Here is a 15,555-nt window from a genome sequence, read left to right on the forward strand (position 1 = left end):
AGAAATGTCAGGTAAAACCTAGTCTGTTACCTTCATATCGCTTACCAATTGTATCCGTGAATATGCCGATAGCAAAAATCGGTGAATCAAGTGAGTAATATTTATTATCCGACTAGTTTCACCGATTTTTGCTATACTTTCTAACAGGTAGTCAAGAAAAAAATGTCACACATAACTTTTTATTAATCAGAATGGGATATTTCAATGAAAATGGGCACAAATTAATTTGATGATGTTGGCCTGGGGAAACTACAATGGGCTACAAAATTTCATTAGTCCAGAGATTGATAACTGATTTAAATGTAATTTTATATTTACCAACATGCAAACACCGTATACGTAATTGCACTAATACTCTTTATGATTAGGCAATAATTAATTATTAATACTTATTTAAGTTTAATGTATGAACTTTAAAAAAATTGGAAAGGCATTGACGAGGAAATCTGTTGTGACCGGGCGCGCGTCGATTCACAAAGGTTAAGAACCACTGCTCTAAAGACATCATCTGCATGATGATGTCTTTGAGATATTAAAAGAGATCCAAGTTTCCTTCACGAAAAGAGAGTTCTTCGAAGACGAGTCGCTTAGCGCAATCTCTTGCCCATTATTCTGTTGAATGCTAACACGTGATCCATTTGCGCGCAATTCGAATGTGTACCTGCTTTCTACTTGAAACTCTCAGTTATACAAATTGCCACAAACTGATTTGTCTGAATTTGCGGTTCTAATCTTCAGAAATGGTGTTCTTTAAGTTTTGGACGCCAGTATTGTTTATATTCCTTGTTCTCCGGATTATGCAACTGTCTTTCATTTGGGAGTTCTTATCACTTCTCTAAAATCTAACCTATCAGCAGAGATGTTGATAGGCAAAGATATCAATGCAGATAAACGGAAGGATTTACGCTTCGTGAATCCTTCCGTTGAAAGATTTATATTGAGTCATGGACAGGTGAGTTGCATATTTGGGTCTTGAATTCCAAACTGCTAGAAACGAGATGGAGTAAATTGGACAAATTACATGTTATCAGTGCTATACAACATACCTAATCAAAACAAAATCAAAAAGGATTAAATATCACAAGTTTTTCAGTGTATTTTCTTAAAAAATTGGATATCAAGGAATCAAAATACGAACGATGCTGCTTAGATGGAAATCATTCCTCGGCCATCGGCATTCAAATCCATTTTAATGAAGTGATGTTGACCAACTATCTACCGATAACAAGAGATGGAGAGGTTTAATAGGTCTTCTGCAAATGAAACAGACTGTAGAAGAAGAAGAAGAAGAAATTGGTTTCAAACAATACAAAGACAAAAGCACTGAGCCAATGCTTCAAGCAATTACACAAGAGGACCTTCTAAAAGCAACACGACAAAATTGACGTGAACAAGACATGGCAATGGATATAACACCGTTACATTAAAAAAGAAACAGAAGGATTTATTGTAGCAGCTCAGGAACAGGCATTACAAACTAATGCAATCGAAGAAAAATTTTTAACATCAATAATAACAGCGAATGCAGATTATGCGATCAAAAAGTTGAGACTGTAGAACATCTAATGAGAGCCTGCAGCAAATAGCTCAAATTTACTATAAATACCGCCATGATCAAGCGACAAAATAATTCATTGCCATGTATGCATAAAAATGATTTTCCTGCTCCTAACAATTGGTGGGCTTAAAATAGAAACAGTATTGGAAAACGAAACAGCAAAACTTCTCTGGGATCTTCAAATACAAACTGATCGGCATTTGAAACACAATAGACCTGACATCGCAATTAGTGAACATGGACAAGTCTGGATTATTGACCTTGCAGTATCCAACGATAACAACATCAACAAAAAAGAATTAGAAAAATCCCTAAATATCGAGATCTGACAATCGAATTTGGCTGGCTGTTTACAAAACACTCAAAAATCGTCCCAATCGTTATCGGTGCATTAAATATAAAATTGAAATTAAAAACATAATAATTGAAATTTAATTAAATGTAAAATACTTAATCAACCAAATACATATATAATTAAACAGTTAAAACACGTTTAATTTTGCTATATAAGTAAATTATACAATAATCTTATTTCGGCTCTAGATTTGATCAAATCAACAATGGTTATTTTTAAAACGAATTGCAGTAGGTCTTCCCTGTTTGTCAGACTTCTGTTTAATTGTCTGTTTCACAAGTGAAACATCCAGCGTCTCGAAGAACCCTTAGAACAGATTAAAAGATTTTCGCATACTAGACGAGATTCGTACATAGATCTTTCCAACCAAAGAGCATTGTCGGCATTCTTAATCATTCTGCATTTGAGTGGCTCAGTAAAAACCTCTTTTATAATAGCATCACAGCCTGCCTATGGTGCTTGACTCATCGGGTATTAGAAGAGGCCCTTGCCTCTGATAGCAGTAATGACTATGGCACCTTTCTAAATTAAAAGCAAATAAATAAATAATCCTTCTTATTATATTTTTACAGTTAGTACAAGTATTAATTCAACGTAATTCTTGCACTAACCGTAAAAATATGTAAAAATATGATTATAGGATTTTAGCCGATGTTCTGAAAAAAAGACGAAACAAATGTTGAAATGAAAACATATTGTGTGTGCGTATTGATAAATAGGTGAGGTAAAAATAATATTTGATGTGGTGTAGCTGTTTTCGAAAACAATATTTCGTCCCTTCGACATCTTCAACAATAATCACTAACTATTACATACGAAAGGTATTGTTAGAAAGCAAATCAGTTGTTTCTTTAAACTTTCCAATAAAAATGAGTCTATTGTTCCATGTCGCATTGTTGACCATCAGTAACACACCTTCGCTTCCAATACACACAGTTAAACAAACGCTGGACATCAAAAGGAGAAGAACGGTTCTGTCGTATCTTACTCTTCAATTCATTTCAAAATTCGGCATGAAGTGAGTAGGTTTCTGGAAATATAATTAGTAATTGGTCTTTACTAATTTCCTATTCTATGTAATAATTTTAAATATAATTAATCCTAATTAGTTACTAGTATATTATAATTAAATGTTTATATTAGTATTAAATGCTAATTTTAACATTCAACGCACGTTATATGGAGAAACGCTAAACTAACATAATGTACTGAATAGTTAATTTAAATTAGTTATAAGTATGACAATACTACAAGACACAGTTGCCATTTTCTGTTCCTTAACTCTAACTGTCATTATTACAAGTGTCACATGTAGGTCGCATCTGGACATAAACACTGATTATCACGTGTGATATTATTTCAGGAAATTGATATGTTCATGAATTTTTTAAAATCTCGGCCACCTTTCTTGAGAGGCCACGAATATAGGAATGGAGACAGATTTGCTATAATCTATGATTGGACACTGGGAAGGGAATATACGGAATGACAGCGTTCCTTTTGACCAATGGAGTGTAGCCATTGGGCGAAAAAATATGTGTTTTCTGTGGTTGAGATAGTGATCAGTACGATGCTTTCTGATTGTCGTGTTGTCTCTGGAGTTATAGGAGGTGATGGGACTTTTGATTAATGTATTTATCTGTATGTGTGTGAGGAGAGGGAGTTTCTGTAGACGGCGATTTGTTTTTGTCTTCTAAGTAGAGTGTGGAGGAATTGATGGCTACAGATATTTAGCCCGATGGCCAAGAAAAATCTATCGAAGTTGAGTGTTCCTATAACTATAACTGAATTCTTCTAAGTACGTTGATGTAGTTGTAGAATTTTAGGCCTGCTTGTATTTCTCCCATTTCTGTTACCGAAGTGTGCTATATGAGTGATACTAGTGCATTAATCCCTGAAGATGACAATTTAACTATGGCGAAACATAGGAAGTGATAATTCAGTTTGTATTCAATTATTATTTAGTTAATGTTGTCAATTTCCTGAAACCACGTGATTCAATCACATATTTCTTAACTGATTTTATTAGTATCAATAAGACATAAATCTCCAAGCAGTATTAATCTAAATAGATTTTGACATTTTACTCTACCTATATTAATAGTTAACGTGCGAATTAGTTTATTTTTATCAAAATAAAGATATCCTCGTGGAAGGGAGGAGGAGAGAGATAGATTCAGCTTTAAAGTTTTAATTCCAGTGAATTTAAAATTTCTTTACGCGATTTGTATAGTTTCAACTTGAATTAATAAACTTTTAAAACCAGAGATAACTAATATTTTTAGATAATCCGGTAGTTAAATTTTAAATTTGTTTTTCATTTAGGGTGGGAATGAATACCACAATTGTACAGACTGTTTTCATGTTAAAGAGCACATATTCAGTTTCTGGAGCAAAAGAAAAGAACGTTTGTTTAAACCAGAACCATTTTGCAACTTTTAATCAGTAAAGCCATTTCCATAAGGTTTTCATCTTAGATGCGGACATAACATCACGACATATTTATAATGACAACATTGCCAAACGAATATCTTCTATTTAATTAATGGAATTTTTTTTTCTTTTGGTAACATTGGGTATCGTTCTTTTTTTTTTTTTCTGATGATGATCATGCACTGGTAAAGTATTCTCATTCGAAATAGAAGATCTAACCTTAATTAACGCTAAACTAATGAAGATATCTTTTACATTGATTGCCAATTCACTTCGGTCTTTATTAGATTTCGTATAAATTTAGTCGGAACATTGAATAAGTCACATCTTTATTTCTCATTTCTGGGAAGTATTCTTAACGAAGTTGAGTAAGTTCGATACCGTGAGGAATTCGTAGTTTATCCAATTTCTTATGTATTCATTGGAATCAGAATAGGTACATTTGGAACATTGGATAAGGGTCATCTTTTTTGTTATTTCTGGTATGTTCTTTTTATTGTGAAGTGCAGGAGTTGAGTACCGTCTTAGAAGTGAGGTGGAAGACCATCCTATCCTTTAGAGTGTTGATTCGTCACACCGCCAAAGTAAACGCTAGTTCCTTACCAGTGGCGTGTCATTAGTGCAATGTCTGCACTAGTGGAGCGTTTGGGCGGTTACAGTGACAGGTGACACTCACTGTCCTGTACAGTGACAGTGTCAAGGGACACTGGGGGTTGAGCTTTTGGGTGCTTTGGGGGATGCAGGATGAAATCCATAATCGATGGCACTTCTGTCGGAGATCTCGCTCCCACTTCGGGGTTAATCTACTTTCTTTCTGTATTAATTGGATGTAGAATAGGTTTATTACAAACACTGGATAAGTATTTTTTTTTTTGCAATTTCTGGTATGTTCTTTTTATTGGGTAGTGCAGGAGTTGAATACCGTCTTCGAAGTGAGGTGGAAGACCATCCTATCCTTTAGAGTGTTGATTCGTCACACCGCCAAAGTAAACGCTAGTTCCTTACCAGTGGCGTGTCATTAGTGCACTGTCTGCACTAGTGTAGCGTTTGGGTGGTTAAAGTGACAGGTGACACTCACTGTCCTGTACAGTGACAGTGTCAAGGGACACTGGGGGTTGAGCTTTTGGGTGCTTTGGGGGATGCAGGATGAAATCCATAATCGATGGCACTTCTGTCGGAGATCTCGCTCCCACTTCGGGGTTAATCTACTCTTTTCTGTATTCATTGGATGTAGAATAGGTTTATTACAAACACTGGATAAGTACTCTTTTTTTGCAATTTCTGGTATGTTCTATTTATTCTGAAGTGCAGGAGTTGAGTACCGTCTTCGAAGTGAGGTGGAAGACCATCCTATCCTTTAGAGTGTGGATTCGTCACACCGCCAAAGTAAACGCTAGTTCCTTACCAGTGGCGTGTCATTAGTGCAATGTCTGCACTAGTGGAGCGTTTGGGCGGTTACAGTGACAGGTGACACTCACTGTCCTATTCAGTGACAGTGTCAAGGGACACTGGGGGTTGAGCTTTTGGGTGCTTTGGGGGATGCAGGATGAAATCCATAATCGATGGCACTTCTGTCGGAGATCTCGCTCCCACTTCGGGGTTAATCTACTCTTTTCTGTATTCATTGGATGTAGAATAGGTTTATTACAAACACTGGATAAGTACTCTTTTTTTGCAATTTCTGGTATGTTCTATTTATTCTGAAGTGCAGGAGTTGAGTACCGTCTTCGAAGTGAGGTGGAAGACCATCCTATCCTTTAGAGTGTTGATTCGTCACACCGCCAAAGTAAACGCTAGTTCCTTACCAGTGGCGTGTCATTAGTGCAATGTCTGCACTAGTGGAGCGTTTGGGTGGTTAAAGTGATAGGTGACACTCACTGTCCTGTACGGTGGCAGTGTCAAGGGACACTGGGGGTTGAGCTTTTGGGTGCTTTAGGGGATGCAGGATGAAATCCATAATCGATGGCACTTCTGTCGGAGATCTCGCTCCCACTTCGGGGTTAATCTACTCTTTTCTGTATTCATTGGATGTAGAATAGGTTTATTACAAACACTGGATAAGGGTCATCTTGTTTTGCAATTTCTGGTATGTTCTTTTTATTGGGAAGTGCAGGAGTTGAGTACCGTCTTCGAAGTGAGGTGGAAGACCATCCTATCCTTTAGAGTGTTGATTCGTCACACCGCCAAAGTAAACGCTAGTTCCTTACCAGTGGCGTGTCATTAGTGCAATGTCTGCACTAGTGGAGCGTTTGGGTGGTTAAAGTGACAGGTGACACTCACTGTCCTGTACGGTGGCAGTGTCAAGGGACACTGGGGGTTGAGCTTTTGGGTGCTTTGGGGGATGCAGGATGAAATCCATAATTGATGGCACTTCTGTCGGAGATCTCGCTCCCACTTCGAGGTTAACCTACTTTTTTTCTGTATTCATTGAATGTAGAATAGGTTTATTTCAAACACTGGATAAGAGTAATCATTTTTTGCAATTTCTGGCATGTTCTTTTTATTGTGAAGTGCAGGAGTTGAGTACGGTCTTCGAAGTGAGGTGGAAGACCATCCTATCCTTTAGAATGTTGATTCGTCACACCTCCAAAGTGAACTCTAGTTCCTTACTAGTGGCGTGTCATTAGACAACTGGATCCTTGTATATCTTCATTTAGATATATTTTTAGCTTTCGTGGAGATGGTCGACTGGGAGTTCTGTTCATCTGGTTCTTTGTTTTCTCTGGATTCCAAATAAAATTCGATCAATTTGTGGCTCTTCTCTGCTAACTTTAATTTTACTATCTGATTATTATCTTCACTCTGAGTTTATAATATTTTTCTCGATTTCTTTGTTGGTCGAACAAAAACCTGTTCCACAAATTATAACCTGTTATTTAAAAACTAATGGCGAGATTTACAAAGATCAATGTAAACATATTAATCTATGCAATATTACTCAGGCAATATCAAACCGGCAAAATGAAGTTAGGAGATTATCTTAATACTAGTTTTGTTTTCTTAAAAAATCATTTAAATACTTTCAGTTGAATAAAAGAACATTTAATTAAGACTGTTCCCTCCTCCCTAGCCATCTCCTGATGAGGCACCAAAAAGTGCCGAAACATGTTTCTTGAATGGGAGGGGCGATATCTTAGGTTTTTTTGGACTTACATCTAAAATTTTGTAAGACTGATAAACAGTCGAACTTTTGTGGACCACCAGTAGCGATTTGGGCTTCTGCCCATGTGATCACTACGGATTAAAAGGAACTAAATTTAGAATAAATTAATTATAATGTGTTCCTTTGAAGAACATCGCGATTTTTCAAGAAACATGTCGGGATGGTGGGAAATAGAACAGTGGTTCTGACGTCATTGCACAGACTAAGAAAAATGCACACATTACGAACTTGCATATTATCAATGCGAATCGTCCTAATTTTCAGCACTTAAAATTCGGGATTGCCCTTAAGCAGATTGGAACTTGATAAAATTTTGAAGTTCTGCTGAGCAAATTAGTTTTATAATTAGTTACTTGCTTTGTAAAAGTATAATCGACAATTACTGTAAGTAATTTAATTACCTTTATATTTTTGGAATATTGCACAATACAAAACATGGCAAGACAGAAGAAGAGGGGAACAATTGGTGAAATAATAGACTGTCAAATTTAGATTAAGTAAAATCAGAAATAATTTGAAAAGTGATTTCTTTGCTGCCCTTAAATGACAGGGGGAGAGAAGAGCAAAAGGAATCTGAGGACTTATACTTCCAACCCGAAGTATAATTCCTCGGATTCATGGGAGGTGTCACCTAACAAAAATAAAGCATGAGGGAATGAAAATACTCTCATGGGAGGACAAATAATGCATTCCAAACATAAGCATCTGACATGTAACGAAGGTGATTCTTCACATACAATTGAAAAGAACGTTGAATGCATAGAATATGCAAAACCAAAAGAAAAAATCTGCTATTTCCATGTTCCACTTTGTGGTTTTCACTTATTACTCAGTTACTTAAAAGTCATAATAGAGGGGGGAGGGTTGTATAGTAAATCTCATAACTATTAAGAAAAAATACAATTTTCTATATTATCCAAAAAATATTGGTTTAAAAAGTATACTAATCACACGACAAAAAGAACTGTAAATATTTCGTGTGTTTACGCGTGCATACACATTCTTAATCCTTTTTATTATGAAATTACTTTGTCCGTGTGTCACATTTCACATCCAAGCCAACGCATTCGAATACAAACAAATGTGTACCAATAGTCACTGATGTAAAGTCGTGAGAGGTGCGACCAAGAAACTCGTGGCACTCAAAATAAAATATTGTGAGTATGAGCTACATAAGTGATTTAGAATGAAAATTCACACACTCGGAAATTCTCAAGCAGTGTTTATCTCATTTAAGCCAAGTTTGTGTTTTTTCCCTTACACACGTGTGAAGTCTGTAATTAATTGTACAATCCATTTCGAGTAAAGCAGATAAATCTGAATATATATATATATAAATATATATATATATATATATATATATATATATATATATATATATATATATATATATATAGTGGCAGATACCCAATAGGCGCACTAAGCGCGCGCCTATGGTCTCGTCGTCTCTAGGGGCCTCAAAAATTACAAAGCAAAAAAGGTAATATGCCTCAAAAAAAAAAAAAACATAGAGACAATCTTCAAAAATTTTTTGACTTTACCAATAAGCAATGCTAGTGGAGAAATTTCGGTCTTAAAAAAAAAAAATTATTTAAGAAATAATTTAGGGCAGACTCATTTAAATGATTTATCTATAATATTTATGGAAAACGATATAATTAATATATTAAAAAGGGGATTAGAACAAGTATGATAACTGGTCCGTGTAGCATGTGACCTCTCTCTATGAGTCTCTGGAGGTGTCTCTTAATGATAATAATAATAATAAACTTTACATTTTTTTCATTTGTCTCCGTGTTTGAACCAGTATTTCAATACAAAAACTTACACGCAAGTTCACTGTGGTCCTCATTCTCTTCAGGATTACATTAAGATCATCATATCTCATTAATGATTAATAAATAACTTCTTAAAGCATTTATGTCAGAGTTAAAGAGTTTAATCATTTGTTAGGAAATGAAAGACTCCACAAATTTAATAAAAATATTAATTCAGCATTCGAAATTTCAAGCAGATTAACATCTTCTTTATTTCTAAACAAGTGGAAATGTTGCAATTTATAATTTTGACACGTTCGGGTTCATTGTTTCCTAGCAAAGAGCTTAACTCAGTGGTTCGCAAACTGTGCACAGAGGGCCCTGGGACGCAGCGAAATATTCCAGTATTTTACCGAAATCTTATTGAGCTTTCTTGCGACATTACACTGAAGACGAGATTTGGCAGCATGGAACTAACTGACTTTTGGGTATCAGTAAGAAATGAATATCCACTGCTAAGTGATAAAGCTCAGCGAATCATAATTCCATTTGCGACGTCATATTTGTGCGAAACCGAGTTTTCGGCGGTCGCTGTGATAAAAAGCAAGTATCGTGCGAAACTCAACGTTGAACAGGAAATGAGGGTGGCTGTGTTCGGTTTAATTCCAAGATTTGAGAAGATGTGCAGTGAACAACAGGATCACCCGTCCCACTAATTAAGATTTATTAATCCAACAATTGGACTGTTCCATATATGTACTTATTTAATACTTTTTTATAAATTGTTTGTGAATTTTAAATGCGCGTTTCATTTATTTTTTAACTTAACCAACCTAACTGCATTAACGGAACCGAGCCCAGCTCAAACCTACACTCGCAGTAGTGAAGCAATGGGCTTGTTTTAAGCCTACGCCGTAGTCAAAAGCAGTAGGTGCAACGGTTGGTTAATTGATTTTTCCAAGGAAATCTTTATTTTCAGATAGTGGATCAAACATGAAAAAATAATAATTTTTGCATGTTGCATACACCCATTAGAATATAATTAAAGAGGGTATTATTACTGTACAGCGCATCTCGATCCCATCTAACTCACAGCTTCAAGAACGTGGGAAGTTACTTACTCTTTTTCTATTTTAAATACTTTATCTATTGAAAAATGAAAAAGGTTTATTCTGTTCTGTGATTAAATTTTTGTTTGAATTAGAATTAGTCTAATCTTGAGTTTGAATATTTTTAAACTCAATTAATTTTAATTAAGATATTATAATCATTTATAATATTTAAATAAAATTGAATAACAAAATTGGATTCATGAAAGAATTCATATATCATAGCTGCAATTCACATGTTATGAACCGATTATACAAAATTATAATTTTCTGTAAATAATTTGCAGTATTTTATTATATATAATATATTATTTTATATAAAATAATATTTTTGCTTAAATACTAAATCAGATTTCCTTTTATTAATATTTCTTTAAGAGAAGCGTAAGTTTATTGTTCTAAATTGTGATATAATTCTGTTATATAAAGCGCCATCTTAGATACTGCTGTAGCTAATGAAGCTCTAACTGAGGCTCGGCTATTGCTGTTACCCTCCTGCCATGATCAGAGGTTTATTAATAATAGCACAATCAGCAGTCGTGGATCTGTCCTGGATTTGATTTTAGAGATAGTAATACGTTTTTTCACATGGTATAATTCATTCTTTTTATACGCAGAATCGTTTTGAAATTACTGGCTTTTTTTTTTAATTTAATTTAATTTTTTTTTTTAGATTCGACTTGCGAACCCAGGGGCAATTTACGATAAAAAAAAATAGTATTTTGGTTGATGGCGACGCGATAAGTATGCGCACTTCTTTTAGTTGTTACAAGATATTATTATTCATAACGAATGAAAACTGCCAGATAAATCGTACTCAGCCGCATTCAAATTCACATCACAATTTCAAGATGTAATCACCATATCTTCAAGGTTAAATCTTTTATAATAATAAAAAATATATTGTGTTATATTAATTATCAGCCTTTGTAGCTCAGTGAATGTGGCGTTTGCACACCACGGTGCTTGGCCGCACGAAGGAAGATTTGGTTTCGAGTCTAGTCGGCGACTAGAGGAAATTTTTCTAATCCTTTTTTCGACCGGTTCCCGAGTTAATCGATCTCTGGCACGGGCAAGCGGGTTTTTCCTCCTGGAAACTCGGGAGGAGAATCATTATTGGAAATGGGAATTGTCTAAGTGATAAGCGGATGTTATTTCGCGCAATACTTCACCTGTTGCAAAAATGCTGTTTCATTGTAATGCACTGAATCTTTATATTGCATATTACTTTATTTTGTATTTTTCTTAAAAATCATTATCTATTGAGTATGATATTATAGTTGAATATAACTAGAATATCATAAATAGATTATTGATAATGATACTCAGAGTAATACATGAAATGGCTGAAAATAGATACATATGTGTGAAGCTTAACTCCGAAAACTGAGAAGAGGTTTTTATCCACGTAAAACGAATTACTCTCTTTCTGCGTTATGTCTGTTTGCCATAAGCAGACTTCGATCTTCAAAGAAGGCGTTTATTAGAATAATAAATAAGTACTCTCATATACACAAAGCAAGTTTATGGTAATCTACAAGCAATTCTGAGAGTAGCATCAGAATTTTATTATACTATCTTCAAACCCTCTAATTATAGGTAGGATATCAATATTAAAATGATTAAGTGTATAAGTATTATTTAAAATTTAAAAACTGTGAATAAAATTTTACTATTTAGTTTTTTTTTTTTTTATAATTATTTGTTGCTTATAGTTATTTGGAATTTGGCCAAAGGAAATAAAACCACGAGTCCGACGTATTATATGTGAAATACTTGCTTATTTCTACATATATTTATAAAAAAGTTTTGAAAAAGTAGAAATATTGTATTTATTCGTATGGGTTTTCCCCCTATTCCTGAACTGCCACTTAGAAATGGTTGAGACCTCCTAGTGAGGAATTAAGAATGTATTTTATGACTGTAGATGAGTGTGTGTTTACGGACCTAAGTGGCTGTTCTGACAGGTGAAAAACCTTAACCCGGCTAACTTACTTTAGTCGAAAGAGACCAGAGAAAGGTTCCTCACGTCTTAGACGGGAATCGAACCCAGATCTTTCCACCCAAAGGACTTCGTATCCACTGAGTGACTATGGAGGCTCACTGAGGAGAAAGATAAAATATAAATGAAGATTAGAAGATTAAAAAGTTTTGTAGTCCACCATTCTTTAGAATTCGGGTCTTAATTCGCATATCTTTGGGTCTCCGCATTCTCAGTTCCCACATATTTCTATCTTCACATTTCCTGCACCCCTTTTTTTTCAGTCATATTTTGCAGTTCAAATATATCAATTTTTTATTGCTATACTCCTGATGCCACTTCAAAATAAGATAACCTCCAGGGTTGTCTCTCACACTGTTGTTTTGTTTGACATTCTACAAAGATATGACAAAAATTATTCCTCCCATATTTTTCGTTTATCTATGTCTTTAAAATTATTATTATTATTATACGACACCTTTAAGGAGTCCACCAACTACACAGAACTGCTACTACTACCATTATCATCTACTCCAACGCCATCTACTACCCACCACCACCACCACTTGTAGTATGTTTTTTTTGTCGGTAAATTGTGTGTACTCATGGCTGATATGTGGGATGAAAAATCCGAGTTTCAAGGATAAAAATCCCTGCTACTCCGTATGAGATGGCTAACTCACCTTCAATTGAAAAAAAAAAAAATCCATATAAAGATTCCTCTCGTGACGACGAGAATCGAACTTAGGCCGTCTTCAACCGAAGGGTGCAAAGTACTGTCGAAATTTAATAAAATATAAAATTTTATTAAATTTCGTCGTAATCTGGAAGCGCTTTCAAATTAACCAATTTTTATTCGCCCACGTTTGAAGCTCGGAATTCTTCAATGTTTACTTAATTGTCAAGTTGTTAATAAATGTGAAAATCCCACGAGTTTGTTCAAAGTTACATCACGTGTAATTTAAATTCAAAATTTAACTAAACATATAATTTTATTTCGCTTAATATAGCTGATACAAATGTTTTGATTGAAAGCAACATTGAAATTACTCTACAAATTTTAATAAAAATCTTGAATATCAAATTACATCTGTTTATTGAGCCAATGAGAAATCATTATTGATATCATTCCAATCATGCCGAATTTTGATGCTAAAAATGCACCCAGAATGAGTATTGTAAATTGTAAAGTGAAACACATGTACATGTGTGTATCCTAAATCCAAAATTTTAATAAATTCCATTTTTCCACAGCAGGATTTATTGCAATATATAATTTTGACATGTTTGGTCACTTTGTTTTCCTGCAGATCATTCCAATCAATCAACAATTTGATTGACCTAATAGGTTTATGTATGAATTCCACACACACATAATAAAGTTGAGTCCATCGGCTTGAGTCTCAGAATAATCTACGTACGCTCGTATGGACGAACGAACAAAATGATTTGATAGGTGTTTGGGCATTTTGTGAAATGCTTCTAAAATGAACAGTTTGGAATTTCAGAAACATTTTGGAACACCTAAATATGTGATGTTTCTGAATTATGCAATTAAAGCGTAATGATTTTCTTCAGTGACAGAATGTCTTTTTTATATTTGACACATTCTTGGTCACAATCGTTCACGATCGTACCCCTTTGGATGGAAAGACATGATTCCGATCTCATGTAAAACGATAAATCTTTATAAGGGCTTTTCATGTGACAGCCTTCTACTCAGTCTCTTGAGTGGGTTTTACATAAAACAAACTACACCTTTGAATAGCTGAAAGTTGTACTTAAGACTCACATCCTTCAAGGAAAAGGTTGCTTCATTGGATAGACTCGGATGGAACGAAAGTAGGACATTCTACCTGTCTGCTGTTAAACAGAAAATGGAAGTCATGCATCTATTGTTCATTATTTCAGGTTTAGCAGAAACAGTCCTTGCTAAATAGAACCCATATGAGTAAAAGGCTGGGTGATATAACAGCCTTGAAGAATGCCTGCATTAATAGAGAAATATGAAGAAAGAACCATCCCCACACACATTATTTTGTGCATCGAAAGATACAGAAAACTTGTGACCTTTTTACAAAGAGTGGAATTTAGACCATGAAATGACAATCTGCTGGGTAGCTCTCTATGCAACATCCAATAAATAAAATGCCTTGGAAATATTGAGTACAACAGAATGGTTTCTCCAATACTTTCCATGGCACATCTCCAGAGTGGGTGTGTTGGGTAGGTGAACTACTACGAATGGAGTTTTAGAACCCAAATCGGTAATCAATGAATAACTAGTTAGCTTCCTGATAATCAGCAGGGTTTACTTGTGATGACTTGCCTCAGGTCATCACAAGTAAACCCTGTGATGATCAAGTAACACACTTCATGATCCAGGAACACACATCATGAGTACAAGGCAATGTGGATAGAAGGACCAGAAACCTTTTTCTGAGACCAAAAGAGATCAGGATTTCATCAGGTGGGTGCAAGTGGCGTTTAGTGTTATAGTATGTTCATTGACACATTTTTTCAACTGCAAGCAAATGTTTAATTCTTGATGGTAGATATTTCTATCCATCCAATTTTCCGTATTACTTGAAGCAGTATACAAGTTCACGATTTCTGAAAATTTCATATGGATTTATTCAAATATTATTTACTTAAAATATAAAATATAATTTCTATAAAATGTTATAATATTTACAATTTTATAATATTTTGATACATCTCTAAACTTTTCTAAAATATTTACAAACTTTTTAAGTAAAGTTTTAAATATACCATTTCTAATTTTGTATGTAACAATTATAAGAAAGAAGTGGAAGTTAATTCAACATTGAATTGAACGAAATTGAACGAAAGTTTTTCTAAATTTTTGGCTGGTTGGGATTTTTTCTTCCACTATTTTTATTAGTTTTTTTACAATATTCATTTTAAGAAGAACACCGTGCTATAGTGATAATTACAATATGCGCAGCGAAATACTTGCTGGAATTTTTTTTACGTGAATTGCACCAGCAGACGTTATCTGCTTCAGGACGTTTTACTTCCCCAGATAGATAAACATGGGTTGCAACCGTGACAAACCTTCGAAGTTGCTGTGGTCGAGTCCTCAAGCACTTGTAGACTGACATAGAAACTCGAAGATCAAGATCAACAGATGATGATCTTGATCTTCGAGTTCATACTACGCATGCATTGATGTGAG

The sequence above is a fragment of the Typopeltis vanoorti genome, chromosome 15 (genome assembly GCF_054136105.1).
Source record: "Typopeltis vanoorti isolate ZY-2024b chromosome 15, IOZ_Tvanoo_1.0, whole genome shotgun sequence".
Classification (NCBI taxonomy): Eukaryota; Metazoa; Arthropoda; class Arachnida; order Uropygi; family Thelyphonidae; genus Typopeltis; species Typopeltis vanoorti.